The sequence below is a fragment of the Carlito syrichta genome, unplaced genomic scaffold, assembly GCF_000164805.1.
Source record: "Carlito syrichta isolate Samal-C Ts95f unplaced genomic scaffold, Tarsius_syrichta-2.0.1 Scaffold130433, whole genome shotgun sequence".
NCBI classification, from domain to species: domain Eukaryota; kingdom Metazoa; phylum Chordata; class Mammalia; order Primates; family Tarsiidae; genus Carlito; species Carlito syrichta.
Window position 1 is genome coordinate 269,679 of NW_007074529.1, and position 21,420 is coordinate 291,098.

The 21,420-nt window shown below is 38.6% G+C and overlaps 1 protein-coding gene across 2 annotated transcripts in view; it reads left to right on the forward strand.

The window, feature by feature from the left end:
* The window catches only part of SLC39A9 (solute carrier family 39 member 9), a 54,474-nt gene that overhangs the window by 18,377 nt on the left and 14,677 nt on the right, over positions 1-21,420 (forward strand). The gene's annotated exons all lie outside the window — the stretch shown is intronic.

Sequence of the window (21,420 nt, forward strand, 5' to 3'; positions counted from 1 at the left end):
TGGAAAACACATATTGTGAAAAAAATATGCGCAGATTTCAGAAACATTTTTGCACCAAAACAAATTCGTAATAATAACATGTCATACATGTCTGAACAGGATACAGGTTTGAGTTACTACAAAGGATAAGACATTAGTTTGAAAAGAGTCACTATCAGAGCAACATGAATTTTACTAAAATTGGAGCAAGAACAAACATCAAATTTATGGTGTAGCTTGATGGCAGAATGGTGATGTCACTGGTACTTTATTTACAAAAGGCTTATGAGGACAATGCCCCAAAGAAATCAGAGTTTACAAGTGGATGATTCATTTTAAGAAGGGATACTGCACTGCTGAAGATACAACTTGCTGCAGCAGGCCATTCACATCAATTTTCGAGGAAAGTATTAATCTTGCTCATGCCATAATTGAAGAGAACCGACGATTAACAGCAAAAACAACAGACAGCACCGTAGACATCTCAGTTGGCTCAGCTTACACAATTCTGATTAAAAAATTAATCAAGCAAGTTTCCACTCAATGGGTGCCAAAAACATTGTGCCCAGAGATGCTGCAGACGAGAGCAGAGCTTTGAATGGAAATTTAAAATCAAGATCCTGAAGCATTTCTTAAAAAAAAAAAAAATTTATTTTTTGAGTTGGAGTCTAACTCTGTCGCCCAGACTGGAGTGCAGTGGCATGCTCACAGCCACCCCAGCATTGTCCTGCAGGGCTCTGGTGGTCCTTCCACCTCAGCCTTCCAAATAGCTGGAACTATAGGCACATGCTACCTTGCCTGGCTCATTTTTTATTTATTGTAGAGATTAGGTCTCGCCAAATTGCCCAAGCTGGTCTCTAACCCGTGGGCTCAGGCAGTCCACTCACCAAAGTGCTGGGATTACAGGCTGAGCCACTGAGCCCAACCAAAAAATTTTAACAGGAGGCGAAACATGGTTTACCAGAACCATAGTCAAAGCAGTGACTACCAAGAGTGGGAAGTGGTCCAGTCAAAGCAAAAGCAAACTGGTCAAGAGCAAAGGTTTTGGCAACAGTGTCTTGGATGCTTAAGACCTTTTGCTTGTTGACTTTCTGGAGGGCCAAAGAATGATAACATCTGCTTATTATGAGAGTGTTTTGCGAAAGCCAAAGTGTTAGCAGAAAAACGTCTGGGAAAGCTTCACCAGAGGGTCCTCTTCCTCCACCATGACAATGCGCCTGCTCACTCCTCTCATCAAACGAGTATTTTTGTGAGAGTTTCAACAGGAAGCCATTAGACATCTACCTTACAGTCCTGATTTGACTCCTTCTGACTTCTTTTTGTTTCCTTATCTTAGAAATCTCTAAATGGCACCTGTTTTTCTTCAGTTAAGCATGTAAAAAGACTGCATTGACATAGTTAAATTCCTAGGTCCCTCAGTTCTTTAGGGGTAGACTGAATGGCTAGTATTATTACTTACAAAAATACCTTGAATTTTTTTTTTTTTGAGTTGGAGTCTCACTCTGTCGCCCAGACTGGAGTGCAGTGGCCTCAACCTGCTGGGCTCCGGCGATCCTTCCGCCTCAGCCTTCTGAATAGCCAGAATTACAGGTGCGCGCTACCACGCCCAACTAATTTTTGATTTATTGTAGAGATGAGGTCTCACCAAGTTGCCCAGGTGGGTCTCGAACCCGTGGGCTCAGGCAATCCACTCACCTCAGCCTCCCAAGGCACGGGATTATAGGCTGAGCCACCAAGCCGGGCTAATACCTTGAATTTGATGGGGCTTATATTGAGACACAAATTTATATTTTTTACTTTTATCTTTTAATTCAGTTTTTTCACAAACTTTTGGAAATCCCTTTGTGTTGTTCTTTGTATCAATAAGCTTGTACCTTTCTTAAATCTCTGTATAGTATCCTATTGTTTGGATGAAGCATATTTGTCTATTCCTTTACCAGTTGAAAAACATAGCTATGGGTTGTTCCAGATTTGGTGATTATGAATAAAGTCACTATGAACATTTTCATACAGGCTTTTGTATGATCATAAGTTTTTATTTCTCTTGCATAAATGCTTACAGACGGGATTGCTGGCTCATATTACAAGTGTTTATTTAACTACTTAAGAAATTGACAACTCTTTTCCAAAGTGTCTGTACCATTTTGCATTCCCATCAGTAATGTATACAAGTTCCAGTTCTCCCTTTCCTTGGCAACACTTGGTATTGGCGGTTTAGTTTTAATTTTAGTGCTTTTTGTTTTTTGAGTCAGAGTCTCATTCTGTTGCCCAGGCTGGAGTGTAGTGGCACACTCACGCCCACTGCAGCCTTGACCTGTTGGGCTCAGGCTATCCTTCCACCTCAGCCTTCCAAGTAGCTGGAACTACAGGTACATGCCACTGTGCATAGGTAATTTTTTTGATTTATTGTAGAGACGAGGTCATACCAAATTGCCCAGGCTGGTTTTGAACACCAGGGCTTAGGCATTCCTCTTGCCTCTGCCTCCCAAAGTGCTGGGATTACAGGCATGAGCCACCACGCCCAGTGTAGTTTTTAGTTTAGCTATTCTAATAGTTGGGTAGTTGCATCTCAGTGTGATTGCCTTTGACTAATGATGTTGAACATCTTTTTGTTCGTTTAATTGCCATTGTTGTATTTTCTTTGATAATATAAAATCTTTTGTCCATTTTTAAAAATTGAGTTTTCTTGTTTTTGAGTTTTGAGAGTTCTTTATATATCCTAGATACAAGTACTTTAGTGTCACTTAGTGTCATATCTGACAACTCTGAATATCTGAACCCAAATTCACAAGTATATTCTCTTTTGTTTTTCTCTAGTTTTATAGTTTCAATTTTTACATTTAGGTCTGTGATCTATTTTGATATAATTTTGATTACAGTATGAAGGTTCTGCAGAATTGGCATCTTAAGAATATTCTATTTTCCAATCCATGAGCACAATGTATCTCTCCATTTATTTAGATCTTTGATTAGCATATGGTGGACGCTCAATAGTTCCAACATCATTTGCTGAAAAAAAGCATCTTTTCTCTATTGAATTGTCTTTGCACCTTTGACAAAAATTCATTTTCCATATTTGTGTTGATCTCTTTCTGGATTCTCTATGCTGTTCCGTGTTTTTCCTTTGTCAACACTGTGTTGTCTTGATGACTGTAGCTTTATAGCAGATCTTGAAATCAAGCAGTAGAGGCCTCCTCACTTTGTTCTTATTTTTTTCAAGATTGTTTTGGTTTTCCATAAAATCCTTTGCCTTTCCATAAAAAGTTTAGAAGCAGCTTGTCAATATGTACCAAAAAAAATCGTGCTGGATGAAGACTGAGTCGAACCTATACATTTGGTGGAAAATTGGCATCTTAAGAATATCCTGTTTGTCAATCCATGAGCACAATATATCTCTCCATTTATTTAGATCTTTGATTTCTTTCATTAGTGTTATTGTAGTTTTAGCATACAGATCTGCAGATATTTGATTAGATTTATACCTAAATATTTCATGGTTTTAGTAAAATTGTAAATTATACTCTAAAAATGTTTTCAATTTCTAGTATCTTAGTATATAGAAATGGGCCATACTCACTTATTATAGATACTTTTTTATAGATTCATTGGGATTTGCTACATAAATAGTTGCCATCTGTGAGTAGAGGCAGCTTAATATTTTCCTTTCCAGTCTACCTTTTTTTTTCTTTCCTTATTCCATTGACTAGACCATCCACCATAAGGCTGATTAGACATGTAACTAGGCATTTTTGCCTTACTCTGATTCAGTCTTCAACCAGAAAGTATGATGTTAGCTATGGGTTTTTATAGATTCTCTTTTGCAAGTTAAGGAAGTTCCATTCTATTCCTAGTTTGCTGAGAATGTTTATCTTGCATGGATGTTAAATTTTGTTAGATGCTTTTTTTCAATCTGTTAATGCAGTGATTGACTTTCAAATGTTGAACTAGACATATATCCACCCCTGGTGGATTATGCAGTATTCTTTTTATTTATTACTGTATTCCATTTAATTATACCTTGTTAAGAACTTTTATGTCTCTGTTCATGAAGAATACTGGTCTGTGATTTTCCTTTCTAACAATGTCTTTGTATGTTTTTTTGTTTTGCTTGGTTACCCAGGCAATGCTGGCTTCTGAAACAGAGTTGAGATGTGTTCTCTTCTGTTCTATATTCTGGAATAAAATCAGTAATATTTCTTTTTGAACTATTTGGTGGAATTTACTGGTGCATTTGCCATTTTGGCCTGGAGTTTTCTGTGTTGCAAGGTTTTTAACTAAGAATTCAGTTTCTTTAATATAGAGAGATACAAGACTATTCAAGTTACCAGTTTTTTCTCAAGTATGCTTTAGAAGTTTGTGTCTTTCAAAGGATTGATTCATTTCTTCCAAGTTGAAAAATTCATGAGCATAAAGTTGTTCATAGTAATTCCTTATTATCTTTTTAATAACTGTAGTACAATCTTCTCTTTCATTTAATAATGGTAATTTGTCTTCTCTCTTTTTCACTTGGTTATTCTGGCTAGAGATTTCTCAATTTTATTAAATTTTTTTTTTCCAAAAAACATATTTGAGGCCAGGCATGGTGGCTCACACCTGTAATTCCAGCACTTTGGGAGGTTGAGGAAAAAAGATTATTTGAGCCCAGGTGTTTGAGACCATCCTGGGTAATACAGTGAGACCCTGTTTGTACAAAAAATAAAAAATTAGCTGAGCGTGGTTGTGCATGCCCGTAGTCCCAGCTACTGGGTGAGGCGGGGGAGGCGGTGACGTAGGAGGATTGCTTGAGCCCAGGAGTTCAAGGCTGCAGTGAACTATGATTGTGCTACTATACTCCAGTTTGGGTGACAGAGTGAGTCAAAAAAAAAGTTTGAGTTCATTGATTTTTTTTTCTCTATTGATTTTTCTGCTTCTTGTCTCACTGATGGCTGCTCTTATCTATTATTTTCTTCTTTTTGCTAGCTTTGGACTTTATTTGCTCTTTTTTCAAAGTTTCTCTAGGTAAAAGGTTATTGATTTGAGGTCTTTTTTTGTTTGTTTCTAAAATTTAAAGTTTTACTCCACTAGATAACTCTTATTCACTCTTCTTTTTAAATATAATTTGGTGCCATAAGTGTTCCTCTATGCATGGCTTTATTTGCTTCTCACAAATTTTAATGTGCCACATTTTTATTTTTGTTCAGTTCAAAGTATTTTCTAACTTCCCTTGCAACTTGCTATTTTACTTGTGTGTTGTTTAGAATTGTGTTATTTAATTTCTTAATATTTGAGTGGTGTTTTCTGTTTGTTTATTTTTAGGTCCCCAGATTCTTTCTGTTACTGATTTCTAGTTTAATTTTATTATGGTAAGAGAATGTACTTAGTATGATTTGCATACTTAGAAATTTGTAAATGATTTTTAATGGTCCAGAATATGGTTTATTTTGATGAATGTTTCATGTGTTCTTGAAAAGAATGTGCATTCTGTTCTATAAATGTCAGATCAAGTTGTTTGATAATCGTAGTCATCATGTCCTTGCTGATTGTCTACCTGTTCTGTCTATTACTGAGATAGGAGTATTGCAGTCTCCAGGTGTAACTGTGGATTTATCTATTTCTCTTTTCATTTCTATCAGTTTTTGCTTGTCCACATTGAAGCTCTTTGGCTAGGTGCTTACACATTTAGGATTGCTGTGCCTTCTTGGTAAATTGTACTTTTTAGTCATTATGCAATATTCCTTTTTATTTTTGGTGATTTTCCTTGTTCTCCAATCTACTTCATCTGGTTTTAATATATCCACCTAGTTTTCTTTTTCTTTTCTTTTGTTTTTTTGTTGTTTTTTTTTTAGAGGCAGAGTCTTACCCTGCCACCCAGCCTGGAGTGCACTGGTGTGATCATAGCTCACTGTGACCTCAAACTCCTGGGCTCCAGCAATCATCCCGCCTCTGCCTACCAAGTGGCTGAGACTATAGGCACATGTCAATACACTCAGCTCCAGTTTTTTTTATCCGTGTATATCTTTTTCCCATCCTTTTATTTGTAGTCTATCTATGTCGTTCATTATATTTAGAGTGAATATTTTATAGATAGCATATAGTTGGATCATTTTTAAAGACTTCAGTTTGACAATCCCTGTCTTATATTTGTTTTTCTGTAAAACACTGGATAATAAATCTTTTCAGCTCTGTGATCTTAATTAGTGTTAATTATCTTTGTCATTGTTGCCAACTTGATAGTTGATCAAATTTTCCTGTTTCTTTGTATGTCAGGTAAGTTTGGATTGTATCCTGGATGTTTTGAATATGATAATTTGAGACTCCGAGTCCTCAAAATCTTTGGAGAATGTTTATTTCTTTTGTTTTAGCAGGCTGTTTTATTTTAGACTGAACCCACTCAGACTAAAGTTCTATATTGTCTTTTTTGGGTGATAGTTCTCGTTTTAGTTCAGTTTTCAAAGCCTTTGTGGTGCTGCTTTGGATATGTTCTATCTAATCGGAGTTCAGGGGTCAACCTGAGACTTGTGCCGTTTATTCCATAGGGTTAGGGAATCTACCTCTCAGCTCTTTCCTCTCCAGTATTCTTTAAACACTCTCTGGCTCCCAGACCCCCTTTCCTGGTCATTTGTCCTAACAGACATGGTTTCTCTAGGAGCTTGGTTGTTTGTGCAACCACTGTACAGTTCCACCTGACTTGGGTATCCCTTAGGGCAAGGTGGTTGCAGCAAAGACAAAAGAGAATAACTTGTCCCCCCCTCCCCTACTTCAGACCACCGGGATCCAGGTCCCTTTTTCCTGTTGCTCTGGCCAGAAAGATGGGGTTTTAACTGTCTCTGTTGCTGCCTGCGGTTCTGCAGGTGGGACTGCCTTCAAGGTGGGCTGGAAAGAGAAAGAACGAAAGAGGAGGTTTTCCTCTTTGTCTCTACCTCAGAAGCAACCTCTTCCTGGTCCGCTGGCCAGGACAGGACTTCTCTGGATGTGGTGTCGCCTTTACCCCTCTTGCTGTGGTTTACTCCTTGTAGTCCTCTGGGAGTTGGTTTTTGGTGTGTTTTATACAGAGTTTTTGTTGTTGTCAGTGGGTGATTGAGGTTAAAGTGTGCTTACTGTAAGTTGATCAACACCAGATGTCTCCAGCATTCCTTTTAAAGATGAAATATTAATACCCCAATTACAATTTTGTTAATTAAAAGAAAAATTTTTGAGGTGACTTAACCATGATATATTACCTTTCAGCTAAACCGTCTCCAAATTTTTTACATCTTTCTTCATACTGACGAGTTTAGCTATAACACTTTAATTTATTTTTGCTACTTTACTTTCTCTTCTCCTGCCCCCTCCCCTTCCCTTTTCCTTTTTTGTAGATCGGACTAACTTCTCTCTATCCCTCAAGAAAGGCGTTTGTTTGCATGTCACTGCAACCTTTGGGTTTCTTTTGTGGACCCTATAATTATGATAAGTAACAGATACTGTTTTCAGAACTCAGTATACCTTGCTAACTAAGTGTTCTCAGGCTTTAATAAGCATTATTAAATACTAGTTAACATAAACAGAAAAAAAAACTCTCACATACTCTTATATAATTGTAGCCCTAAAATAACTGAAATTAGGTGATTATCAGCTTTCATGTGAGAAAATTGCCTTTCTATAGAAACAAGTTTTAAGATCCTCAGAATTTGAGTATTGCAGTACTTGTTTACTGTGGAGCTAAAATCGGAAACCATCACCATTTTTTGGACTGTTAGAATTGGTATGTTTAGGAAGGTAGACTATTGGGTTAAAGACCCTAAATATAGGTGTGACATATTCATAACTGAATAATCATCAAAACTACTCTTATCAGGAATGGTTCAATATTGATTATCCCAGTCAATTTCACCAGTTCTCTTAGAATACCAGATATTCCAGTCTTTGGAGAGGTTCAGTTATCTGTGGCTATTTTCCTCATTTTGCTTTACATTTAAATACAAACTGAGCCCTAGGCAGAGCAGTTAGGCAAATAAAAGAGATAAAAGACATCCAAATTAGAAAGAAAGAAGTAAAATTGTCTCTGTTTGTAGATATGATAATCTTATATATAGAAAACGCAAAAGATGGCACTAAAAAAGCTGTTAGAACTAATAAATGCAGTAAAGTTGCAGGATACAAAATCAACATACAAAAATGGATTGCATTTCTATACACTAATATAAATGATTAAAAAGAAATTACTAAAACAATTTCACTTATAAAAATGTAACTTAAAATATTTAGGCATACATTTACCTAAGGAGGTGAAAGGTGTGTATGTCGAAAACTATAAAACTTTGACAAAGAGAAGACACAAAGACCTCCTGCATTCGTGGACTGGAAGAATTAATATTATTAAAATACCCATGCTACTTGGTGAGATCTACAGATTCAGTGCAACCCTATCAAAATTCCAGTGGCATTTGCTATTGTTTGGATGTGTGTCCCATCCAAATCTCATGTTGAAATGGGATCTTCAGGGTTGCAGTTGGGCCCTACTTGAAGGTGTCTGGGTCTTGGGGTTCAATCCCTCATGAATGGCTTGGTGCTGTCTCCGCTGTAATGAGTGAGTTCTCCCTTTCTCTCTCCCTCTTTTGCCATGTGACACATCAACTCCCCTTCCTCTTCCACAATGATTGGAAGCTACCTGTGGTCCTCACCAGTGCAGATGCTGCCATCATGCTTCTTGTACAGCCTACAGAACTATGAGCCAGTAAACCTTTTTTCCTTATAAATTACTGAGTCTCAAGTATTCCTTTATAGCAATACAAAAGACCCTGGAGCCAAAGCAGTCTTGTGCAACAAGAACAAAACTGGAAGCATAACACTACCTGATTTCAAAGTACATTACAAAACTATAGCAATAAAAATAGTATGGAAGCACAGCCCAGCTCAAGCCTGTAATCCCAGCACTTTTGGAGGCTGAGATGATAGGATTGCCTGAGCTCAAGAGTTTGAGACCAACCTGGGTAACTTGGTGAGACCTCGTCTCTGTAATAAATCAAAAAAGAAAATTAGCCATACATGGTGGCATCTGCCTGTAGTTCCAACTACTTGGAAGGCTGAGGCGGAAGGATCGCCTAAGCCCAGCAGGTTGAGGCTGCGGTGGCCGTGAGCGTACCACTGTACTCCAGCCTGGGCAACAAGAGTGAGATGCCAACTCAAAAAAAAAATAGTATGGTACAGGGATAACAACAGACATGTAGACCAATACAACAGAATACAGAGCCAGGAAATAAATCCTTGTGGTTACGATCAAATGGTCTTAGACAAAGTACCAAGAGCACATAGTTGGGAAAATACAGTTTCTTCAATAAATGGTATTGGGAAAATTTGTTATACACAAGGAGAAAAATGAAATTGAGCCCTTATCTCACACCATTTAAAAAAATCAATTCAAATCTGATTAAAGACTTAAATGTAAGACCTGATATAATAAAACTACTAGAAGGAAATGTGGGGGAGAATGTTTTTGACGTTGATTTGGGCAATGATTTTTTTGATATGACCCTCAGAATCACAGGCAACAAAAGCAAAAATAGACAAATGAGTTCCTATTAAATTAAAAAGCTCTGGGCCATTGCTTGCTAAGCTCTGCGCTAGCCATATGCTCTTTGAGCTTTGACTGGGCCATGTTTCCCCAAGCTTTGGCCCCCTCCCTTACCTTGAGTAGGTTAGTCTCCTTTCTCTCTCTCTCTCTCTCTCTCTCTCTCTCTCTCTCTCTCTCTCTCTCTAATTTACTTATGAAATAAACTATATATTCCGTTCTAACGACTGTGCAGTTCTTTGCATCTTATGCACAGCACTGGGTCACAAACCTTCTGTTCCCCACCATCCCCTTCCTCTGCAGGTCTGACCTAACATTTTGGAGGCCCCATTGGGAGATTTTAACCCAAAAATAACCAAAAGATGGCACATATGTAACATGACTTGACTCCTCTTTTGAACGCCCTTGACAGATACTGTTGAATCATCACAGTACTTGCTTACAGAGCTCAGACACAGCTTCAAAATCCTCCCCAACACAGTCCTACTGAAAGCCACAACCCGAAGACGAATGTTGTCATGCAGGTTGAAACTAGTTATTTTTGACTGACCTAAACCAATAATGAGAAGTCAAATATTTTTGGACTGAGGTCATACAATTAACAATAGAAGGGGGGGAAAAAAAAAGCTCTGCACAGTGGTACACACAATCACAATCAACAGAGTAGAGGCAACCTAGGAATGGGAGAAAATGTTTGTAAACTGTACATCTCATAAGGGTTTAATATTCAAAATATAAGAAACTCAACCAATTTAGTAGCGAGAAAACCCAATTAAAACATGGACAAAGAACCTGAATAGACATTTCTTAAAAGAAGATATACAAGTGGCCAACAGGTAAATGAAAAAGTACTCAACAACATTGTCAGAGAAATACACTTCAAAGCCACAGTGTTAGAGTGGCTATCATCAAAAAAACAAAAAAGGATGAGTTCTGGCAAGGGTGTGGAAAAAAAGGGATCCTTGTATACTGTTGGTGGAAATGTAAGGCAGCTATTAGAGATAACAGTATGGAAGTTCCTTAGATTAAAAATACAACTGCCATATGATCCAGCAGTCCCACTTTTGGGTATATACCCAAAGCAAATGAAGTTGGATCTCAAAGAAGTATCTGTACTGTCATGTTCATTGTAGCATCATTTGCAATAGCCAAGGTACAGAAATCAGTGTAAGTGGTCTGTCAACAGATGAATGGGTAAAGAAATTGTGATACACACACCCAGTGGAATATTCAGTCTTTAAAAAGAAGGAAATCCTGCCATTTGTGGCAACATGGATGAACCTGGAGGACATTATGCGAAGTGAGTAAACCAGGCGTAGAAAGACAAATACAGTAGGGTCTCATTTACATATACGTGGAAGCTAAATTCGTCATAGTCATAGAAACTAAGAATGATGGCCGTCAGAAGCTGGACAGAGGAGAAAATGGGAGATATTGGTCAAAGGGAACAAAGTTTCATTTATACAGGATGAATGGGGCATATGTACAACAACGTGACTGTAGCTAATGATGTTTTATTGTATACTTGAAGTTTGCTAAGAAAGTCAATCATATGTGTTCTCACAACAAAAAAATGGGAGAGAGGGAAGGGTAATTATGTGACATGATAGATATGTTAGTGTTAGCTTCATGGTGGTGAATATTTCACAATGTATACATATATCGGATATCAAGTTCTACACCTTAAATAGATAGATTTTTTTTTTTTTTGAGTTGGAGTCTCACTCTGTCACCCAGACTGGAGTGCAGTGGCCGTTCCCAGCCACTGCAACCTCGACCCGCTGGGCTCCAGCGATCCTTCCGCCTCAGCCATCCAAGTAGCTGAAATTATAGGCATGCGCTACCACGCCCGGCTGATTTTTTGATTTATTGTAGAGATGAGGTCTCGCTGCCCAGGCGGGTCTCGAACCCGCGGGCTCGGGCAATCCACTCACCTCAGCCTCCCAAAGGCACGGGATTACAGGCTGAGCCACTGAGCCTGGCTGATAGAATTTTTAATTGTCAACTATACCTCAATGAATCTGGAAAAATAATGAGCGAATGAATGGGAGCAGGTAAAACCTGCTATCATATTAACTCTTGCCTTTATCATTCATTAATAAAAATTGAGTACTTTAAGATTTTTTTATTTGCATAAATATACAGGGTACAAGGGCAATTTTGGTACATGGATATATTATGCAGTGGTCAAGTCTGGGCTCCTAGCATAACCAGCACCCAAATAATGTACGTTGTACTCATTAGGTATTTTCTCATCCCTCACCCCCATCCCACCCTCCCAGCCTTCTGAGTCTCCAGTGTCTATTATTCCATACTCTATGTCCACATTTCCACATTGTTTAGCTCCCACGCATAAGCTAGGACATGCGATATTTGACTCTGTCTGGGTGCTTTCATTAAGATAATGGCCTCCAGCTTCATCTGTGTTGCTGCAAAAGATGCGAGTCATTCTTTTTTGTGGCTGGGTAGTATTCCATTGTGTATGTGCACCACATTTTCTTTATCCAGTCATCCTTTGCTGGATACAAGTTAATTCCAAATCTTTGTGATTGTGAATAGTGCTGTGATAAACATACAAGTGTCTTTGTAACGTAATTATTTATTTTCTTTTGGGTACTTACCCAGTAGTGGAATGGCCAGATTTTACTTTCAGGACTCTGAAATGTTAATGATCGATTGTGGACTAATATCACTTATGTCTTCCACCTCTTATTTTGGCTGCTCAATGAGCTGGTCTCTGCGTTTTCTCTGACTTCTCTCCTCTCCTCCCAACATAGGTTTTTTTTTTTTTTCTCGTCAGTGTTGTATCTGATTAGATAGGCCAGATATTTAGCATATAGTGCTTATAAATGAATCTCCTAAATTAATTCCATTTACTATACATCTATCTGTGTTCCTGAACATAAGTACCAGGCATTATGCAAAGCTCTGGTATGTGTTGTCTAACTTAATAATCTCGACAACCCCTGACTTGGATACTGTTGTGTAGATGAGGAGGCTCAACCACTAAGAGGTTGAGTAAGTTGCCCAAGGTCCCAAACAGTGTCAAGACTGGAATATGGCACAGACAGTCCTGCTCTGAAGCCTGCACTGCTAATAACACTCTGCTACATCATATATATCATAAGGAATTTAGTCACCAACAAAGTGTTCATCTGCTACAGACATCTGTTTTCTTACTTAGAATAAGAGATTTTTTCATTTAAAATCTCATAATATAGCCGGGCGTGGTAGCACACACCTGTAAGTTGCGGCTACTTGGAGGGCTGAGGCAGAAGGATTGCCTGACAGCAGATCGAGGCTGCGGTGGCCGTGAGTGTGCCATTGCACTCCAGCCTAGGCAATGGACGGAGTGAGACTCCGACTCAAAAAAAAATCACAATAATATTTTGATCAAATGTTCACTAACATCCCTTTAAAATGTGTTAACTTTATGCATTTGATTATGAAGGGTTTTCTCCTTTACGTTAGAAGCAGAATACATTGTACTGATGGAAGAGCTATCTGCCCTTACTTATGGAAGGCTCATGTGCTGTGTAAAGAGCTGTTTGTCTTTGCCAGCTAAAAAAAGTATATGATAGAGAGCTATAAAGGCTATGAACTAAAAGTTAAGGGATTAAAAATAATCAACAGGCCAGACATGGTGGCTCACACCTGTAATCTCAGGGCTTTGGGAGGGTGAGGTGGGAAGAGGTTGAGGCTAGGAGTTCAAGACTAGTCTGGGCAACATAGTAACCCCATCTCTACAATTAATTGTTTTTAAAAATTAGCCAGGCATGGTGGTGCATGCTTGTAGTCCCAGCTATGTAGGAGACTGGGATGGGAGGCTCACTAGAGTCCAGGAGTTCAAGGCTGCGTTGATCTGTGATCATACCACTATGCTCCAGCCTGGGCAACAGAGTGAGACCTTGTCTCTAAATAAATAAATAAAAATTTAAAAAGCAATCAACAAGCCGGGCTCGGTGGCTCAGCCTGTAATCCCGCGCCTTTGGGAAGCTGAGGTGAATGGATTGCCTGAGCCCGCGGGTTCGAGACCCGCCTGGGCAGGCGAGACCTCATCTCTACAATAAAATAAAAAAATCAGCCGGGCGTGGTAGTGTGCGCCTGTAATTCCGGCTACTCGGAAGACTGAGGCTGAAGGACCGCTGGAGCCCAGCAAGTCGAGGCTGCGGTGGCCGGGAGCGGCCACTGCACTCCAGTCTGGGCGACAGAGTGAGACTCCAACTCAAAAAAAAAAAAGAAAAAAAAAGCAATCAACAAAGGCCAAAAATACACACATCAAAACTGGGATCACCAAAAAAAAGCTAGATTACCTGTAGGCTTGATTCAGCAAATACTTTGTCCTCTATAGAAGTGCAAGTTAATCTGAAGGAGAAACACCAACGAATGTTGTCAAAGAGTAAACTAATTCTATCACGTGTAGTTTCGCGTATGTTTCTGTGACATAGAAAGACTGCATACCATAGTGATAGAACCTACTAGAAGGATTCCTACTGCATGAATATCTAGAGAAAGAGACGAGCCTGTAATTATTTGCTGAACACTCTGTTAGTGGCATGAGAAACACATGCCTGATGTATGATATTCAGTGGTAACACCATTGGTTTGTGTATGTTGTTATGTGATTATCACTCATTTTAAAGTTTTCTGTATTTTGTATATTACCACTGTATATTACCCAGTATTTAATGTTTTTATATAAAGTTAAATTCTGCTTAATGGTAAGCATCCAAATCTTTTCATCAAAAGTCCCCATTAATGACCCACTTATTTCAATAAGTATTTGTTATATGTTGCTGATATTTACTTTGCCAGAATTTTCCATCAAAATAAATGTCAACCCCATCAAAAAGGTGCCTTATTCCAGTGATTGCTCAAAATATGCTGGTACTCTTTCTTTAATTTACCTCTAGCGTATACAGCATATTTTTTGTTTTCAAAGTAATAGTACTGATTTACATTCCCAACATTCGGGTTTCAAGGATCCTGTTGATTCATACTCTCACCTATCATTGTCCAACTTTTTAATTGTCATAATTTTAAAGCATCATTCAACCCTTGCCCCCTCCTCTCTCCTCCCTTTAGGAGTCCCCAGTGTGTTGTTCATCTTTGTGCCCATGTGTATTCAGTGTTTAGTTCCCACTTATTAGGGACAACATGCAGTATTCAGTTTTCTATTGCATCAGCTTCATCCATGTTGCTGCTAAGGACATGATTTTGTTCTTTTTATGGCTGTGTAGTGTTACATGGTGTATACATGCCACATTTTCTTCATCCATTTCACTGTTGATGGGCACCTAGGTTGGTTCCATGTTTTTACTGTTGTGGATAGTGCTGTATGCAGCATATTTTAATTAATATAATCAGTGGTAGCAGAATTCTCCTCACAAGTAGTTTTGGTCCAGGGATGTATAAGTTTCATGCAATGCCAATCTGTTTACTAAGGTTAGTTGATCAATTTATTCAGTACCATTTTAGAGCAAAAGCAGGTGATATTATGAAGTAATAAGACAGTTTTCCTGTGACTTATAAACTTGCCTCTGAAGGCAGCACCAAAAGTGGAGTTCCAAATAAAGAAAAGCACTGTTGGGAAAAGCTATGAAAGGACTTCAGACCCATCTAAATTTAAAAATTCTGATATACCTCATAAAGGGGAGTAATGTTGACCATCCTTTGGAATTTGTCGTAAGTAGGCTTGACATTTAGTTTTAGAGCTGTGGGTACTCCAGAAGTAACTGTCTTTAAAAATTATCATGGCCATGCTCAATGGCTCATTCCTGTAATCCCCACACTTTGGGAGGCTGAGGCAAGAGGATTGCCTGAACCCAGGGGTTCAAGACCAGCCCGGGCAACTTGGCGAGACCTCGTCTCTACAAGAAATCAAAAATTAGCAGGGCATGGTGGCACATGCCTATAGTTCCAGCTACTTGGAAGGCTGAAGCAGAAGGATTGCCTGAGTCTAGCAGGTCATGGCTGCGACCGTGCCACTGCGCTCCCACCTGGGCGACAGAATGAGACTCCAACTCAGGAAAAAAAAAAAAAAGGAGAAAAAGCTAACATGCAAATGTTCACAAACACTAGTATTACACATTTAATAAGGTGCTAACCCACACTCTTCCCTGAATTCTCATAGCCTCTCACCTTTTTAGCACATACCTATTACAAATAAAGGCTGGATCTATAGAGGCATGTGCATAATTTTCTTAAAATATAAGATCAAAGAATTATATTTTATGTAAATTTTTTAAAAGTCTGTTTTGGGTAAGATTATTAAATGTCATGACTTTTAAAATGAAATATTGAACTTAAAATTGTAGATGCGAAGGCCTTTTTTTTTTTTGGTCTTCAGCATTGATTCTTTTAGAGTGTCTGGTAGATTTCTGGGTCTTCTATTGATTGTTAGCAGTTCAGCACTCTAAGACAAAACTCTTGACTTTGAGGATTCACAGCCAATGGAAAATAGATAAACTGATGGTCAATGACAGCAGGAGCTGGCAAACTCATGGCTGTGTTCCAATAAAACTTATATTGACAAAAGCGGACAACAACCCATCTACTGTATTTTGCTGAGCTCTGAATTCCAGTATCGTGAGATTAGACCTATGTATACACGAGAAAAGGAGGACAGAGAAAACCTTGAGGAGGAGGGGACTCGTGAGCTGAGTCTTAGAAGACAAGATGTTATTCAGGAGGAGCAGCATGGAGGACCCTGGGTTCATTAACTCATGTAGAGAGGAGGCAGAGCTGAGATGGCAGCCGGCTTGTTAAGTAGGTAAAAAGATTATGAAAATAAAACCATTCAAATCCTTACCAACAACGTCTTTCTAAATAGTATTGAAAATTGTAGCTCCCAAAATTCTGTGATTCAGTTCACATGGGTAGCTTTTTAACACCCATAAATATGAATAATTAAATCATGGTTTTTCATGTTAAAATGGAAGCATATCCCAAATTGCCTTTCCTTTAGAGAAAAGCAAGTGTTTTACTTCATTTATTTAACATTCTGGAGACCTTGCTGACCTACTTGGAAAATGATGAGGTCTCCCATTTCAGTATTGGACATCAAAGCACTGTATTTTGAATTTATTAATTTTTTTATTGAACTATTGTATACAAAAAAACTTATGTATATGTATAGGAAAGTGCACTATTGGATATATGACTCAGTGATCCTTCACAGATTAAACACACTCATGTTACATGAGGCTACTTTTAATTGTCCAACATCATTGATTCAAGATTCTTAGACTACTTCTCTCTTAAACTTATTTTTTGTTTCTGAGTTTTCAGTTAATTCTTTGGCTTAAAATCCTTATTGCTAGCAATAGTCTTGCTTGCGTATGGAACATAGCAGGCAGATACAACCGACCCACCTTTTTCTCCTAGGCTTGTCTAGCATTCAGCTCTTTGGTTGGCCACTGTAGTCTAGGCTTCTGATTTCTGCTCCTTATTCCAGAACCACCCATTTCTCCCTCTTGTGGTCTCTCTAGTAGTGCTTTCAAACTGATGGTCGCAACTCAGTGGACCTTAAATTCTATGTAGCAAATTAGATTTGTGACCAGCATTTAAAAGGAGACTATGGGAGGGACAAAGAGAAAGAAGTAGCATTGTAAGGTTAAGTATTATTTTGTGAAACTTTTGGTGGAGTTTCTTATATATTTGTATGTTTACCAGATTATGATGTAAATTATTTCTTACTATGAGTCATGGTCTTACACGTTTAAAATACATTGCTGTATCTCATTTCAGCTATTTCAAAAACTTTAACATGAAGGTTTTATTAGCTGAAATTTACTGGCTGGAGGAGGTCCTTTCTCGGTCTTTTGGAGGAGCACTCCGTGTTATTTAAAGATGCTTGTATAACACAGAGACATTACAAGAAAAAAAGTTACAGGCACATGTCCCTCTTATCTGCAGATGTAAGAGTTCTAGCCAATTGAGTCCAGCAGTATATAAAAAGGATAATATGTTTGGACCAAACAGAGTTTATTCTAGGATTGCCAAGCAGGGGTCAGATTCGTATCCAAAAAAACCAATTCATTTTTATTAGAATAATCAAATAAAGTAAAAAAAAAAACCCCATTTGATTATTCAAACATGACAAAATTAAACTGTCATTCATGAAAAAATTATCAGCAAACTGGAGAAGAAAGAAATTTCCTTAGTCTGAGAAAAGACATATTTGAAAAACCTACAGATACCATTGGGAGCACAGAAGGCTGTCTGTTCTCAGCCACTTCTACCTACCATTGTACTGGGGATCCTAGACCGATTCTAGCATGCAATAAGACCAAAAGAAGAAATAAAAGGCATAGAGACTAGAAAGAAGAAGTAAAACTATTTCTGTTTGCAGATGACATAATCATGTGTGTAAAAATCAACATCAAATGTTGATAATGGTATAGAGCAACTAGAACTCTCATATGTTGCTGTCGTATGTGTTAGATGGTACAACAGTTTGGAAAACAGTTTGACAGGTTTTTGTAAAGTTAAACATACAGCCCATCAGTTCTGCTCCTAGATATTTACCTACAGAAGGATTTGCACCCCAGCCGGGCTCAGTGGCTCAGCCTATAATCCCGCGCCTTTGGGAGGCTGAGGTGAGTGGATTGCCTGAGCCCGCGGGTTCGAGACCCGCCTGGGCAACTTGGTGAGACCTCATCTCTACAATAAATCAAAATGAGCCAAGAGTGGTAGTGCGCGCCTATAGTTCCAACTACTTGGAAGGCTGAGTGGAAGGATTGCAGGCGTCCAGCAGGTCGAGGCTGCAGTGGCCAGGAGTGGCCACTGCACTCCAGTCTGGGCGACAGAGTGAGACTCCAACTCAAAAAAAAAAAAAAAAAAAAAGAAGGACTTGCACCTGAATGTTCATGGCGGCTTTACTTATAGTAGGCTAAAATTAGAAATAGACCAAATGTCCATCAACAGATGACTAGGTAAGCAGATTGTGAGATGGCCACACAGTGGTACACTACTCAACAAAAAACAGATGAACTACTGTTACATTCAAAACATAAATAAACTTGAAAACATGCTGAGTAAAATAAACTTTACACAAAGCATATGTTATTTATGTGAAATTCTAGTTTCTAGAAAGAAGCAGATCAGTGCATGCCTGGACTGGGGGTGACATTAACTTCAGAGGAACACTAGAGTACTTTTTCAAGATAATTGAAAGATTCGTTACATTTGTGGAAACTCATCGTGTTTTATTGCATTTAAATTATACCTCGATATGGTGCTGGGCACTATGGCTTATGCCCATAATCCCAGCACTTTGGGAGGTGGAGGCAAGAGGATTGCCTGAGTCCAGGGGTTCCAGACCAGCCGGGGCCGCTTAGCAATACCTCGTCTCTATGGTATATCAAAAAATTAGCCAGGCATAGTGGCACGCTCCTGCAGTTCCAGCTACTTGGAAAACTGAGATAGAAAGATCACTTCAACCCAGCAGGCCAAGGCTGTGGTAGCCATCAGCATGCCACTGCACTCCAGCATAGGTGACAGAGTGAGACACTGACTCAAAAAAAAAAAATTATCTCAATAAAGTTGATATAAACAAAAGAAAATTTAGACATTTTATTTTAAAACAAGTGAATGAAATCACTATTAGAAAAAAGTCTTGACTTAAAAAATTTCTTAAGAAAGATGAAAAAGTTCTGGAGATGGATGGTAGTGATGACTGCAGAAAAAAAGTGTGTCTGTAATGCCACTCTCTGTATACCTAAAAATGGTTAGAGTGGTAAATATTATGTATGTTTTACCATATCTAAAATGTTTTTTAAAAATAAGAGCTATGAAAACCAAAGAAAAAGTATTTCGGGAAGTAGAAAAATATGTAGGCTTCCGTGACTGCAGGTGGCATTTGCCTTGTGCCCCTCTCAATGACTTTCAAAGTTAGAGACTAAACTATAACAGGCCTCTGTGTAATTTCTTTAATCAAAAGATTTAACTGAATAATCTAACTGTAAATGATAAATGTCTAGTGTGTTAGCCTCTCTTCACAAAATAACAGAAGATAAGGGTTTTGGTTTTGAAACATTTATGTTTTAAGTGATAAACACGTGAATATAAAATAGGAATATTGCCGGTTGCGGTGGCTCATACCTGTAATCTCAGCACTTTGGGAGACCGAGGTGAGAGGATTGCTTGAGCCTAGGGGTTTGAGACGAGTGTGGGCGTCTTGGTGAGAGCTCGTCTCTACAATAAATCAAAAAAATTAGCTGAATATGGTGGCTCGCGCCTGTAGTTCCAGCTACTTGGAAGGCTGAGGCAAAAGGATCGCCTGAACCCAGCAGATCAAGACTGTGGTGGCTGTGAGCATGCCACTACACTCCAGCCTGGGTGACAGAGTGAGACTCAAAAAAAAAAAATAGGAGTATCAATTGGTGCCATGCTGTAATTCAGACAGAATCTCCCAGCAACCTTGATATTTCCATAACTGAATTTGGACTGCAGGATGTGCCTCTGAAACTGCTCTACCTTTTGGTTTTTTCTTGGTGATTGTCTGCTGTTATTTATTTATTTATTGAGTCAGGGTCTTACCTTCTTGTCTAGGCTAGAGTGTAGCTGGAGTGCACTCACAGCTTAACAGCAGCCTTAACCTCCTGAGTTCAGGTGATCCTTCCACCTCAGCCTCCCAAGTAGCTGGGACTGCAGGCATGCACCACCACACCCAGCTAATTTTTTGTTAATTTGTTTGTATTCGAAACTTAACCTAGGTGTAAACTAGATGAGTTTTGCGGGGGGCCAGCCCCTGCAAGTTTTGGGGAGTCCCTTGGAAGATGTGGCGGCGTCGGCGAATCTGTAGGGACAGATATTAAAAGAAAGAAAGAGAAAAAGGGGGAGAAAGAAAGAGACTGGACTCTGTCTATTGCAGAAGCCGATTCTGTAGTAGGGATAGATATCAAAAGAAAGAAAGTGGACAACTTTTCAGTGAAATGAGCAGAAGCCATTTATTGAAAGTTACAGCAGGTATTTATCCCCAAATTTTACACAGGTAGTCTCACAAGTCTTTCACGTGAACACAAAGCCAGGTGCAGGAGGGGCATCCCCCACCCATCAGACGCTTAGGAGGGACAAACCCCAAGATTGTTTTATTGTTCCCTTTGCTAGTTAATGCTTTTCAAAAGCAGTGTAACAATCCTTACTAGCCTAATGATGCTCTGATAATCAATAACTTCTAGAGCTCACACAAAACCCATGATGACTAACTTAAACTTTATTCCCTTTCTATTCTATGCTAATACTACTTACACAATGCTACGGAAACTCTTAGTTGTAGCTTAAGCCAATTCCTAAAGAATGTGGCCCAGTCCAAAGATCACACTGGGCTCTACAGGATGTGGCCCAGTCCAAGGTTCACGGTGGGCCACCTTTTGGAACAATAGACTACAATCTCTTAACAAAATGGCTATTCTAAAGTCCTATGTATCTATTCTAATTTGTATGAAAGTTTCTAATTCCTAATCCTAATATATAAAGCTGATCAGCAGCAGCAAATCTTCTAAAAATAAAACCCAAATATAAACTGTAAATGTACTAAGGCCAAAACCACGATAGTAGAAAATGGAGACAATGAAATTTCTAAAGTTAATTATATTATTAAACCTAAAAATATCATGATTGATTATCCTTGAACTAACATGATTCCTTGATGTAGCATGACCTATTCTACAATACCTTCTATGAATAAAATAAATTCAGTTTCTATAATAGGTAGAAAAAAGACCTTACACTAACTGTAGCTAAAGCTAGCCTAAAAGAATACAGCCCAGTCCAAAGTACGCGCTGGGCTCTCAGGAATGTGGCCCAGCCCAAACTCTGTGCTGGGCCACTCTTGATAATCGTCTATACCATTGAAAAGCTGAAAACAGCTCTCCATAAGTATATACTAATTCTACAAATATTCTTTTAAA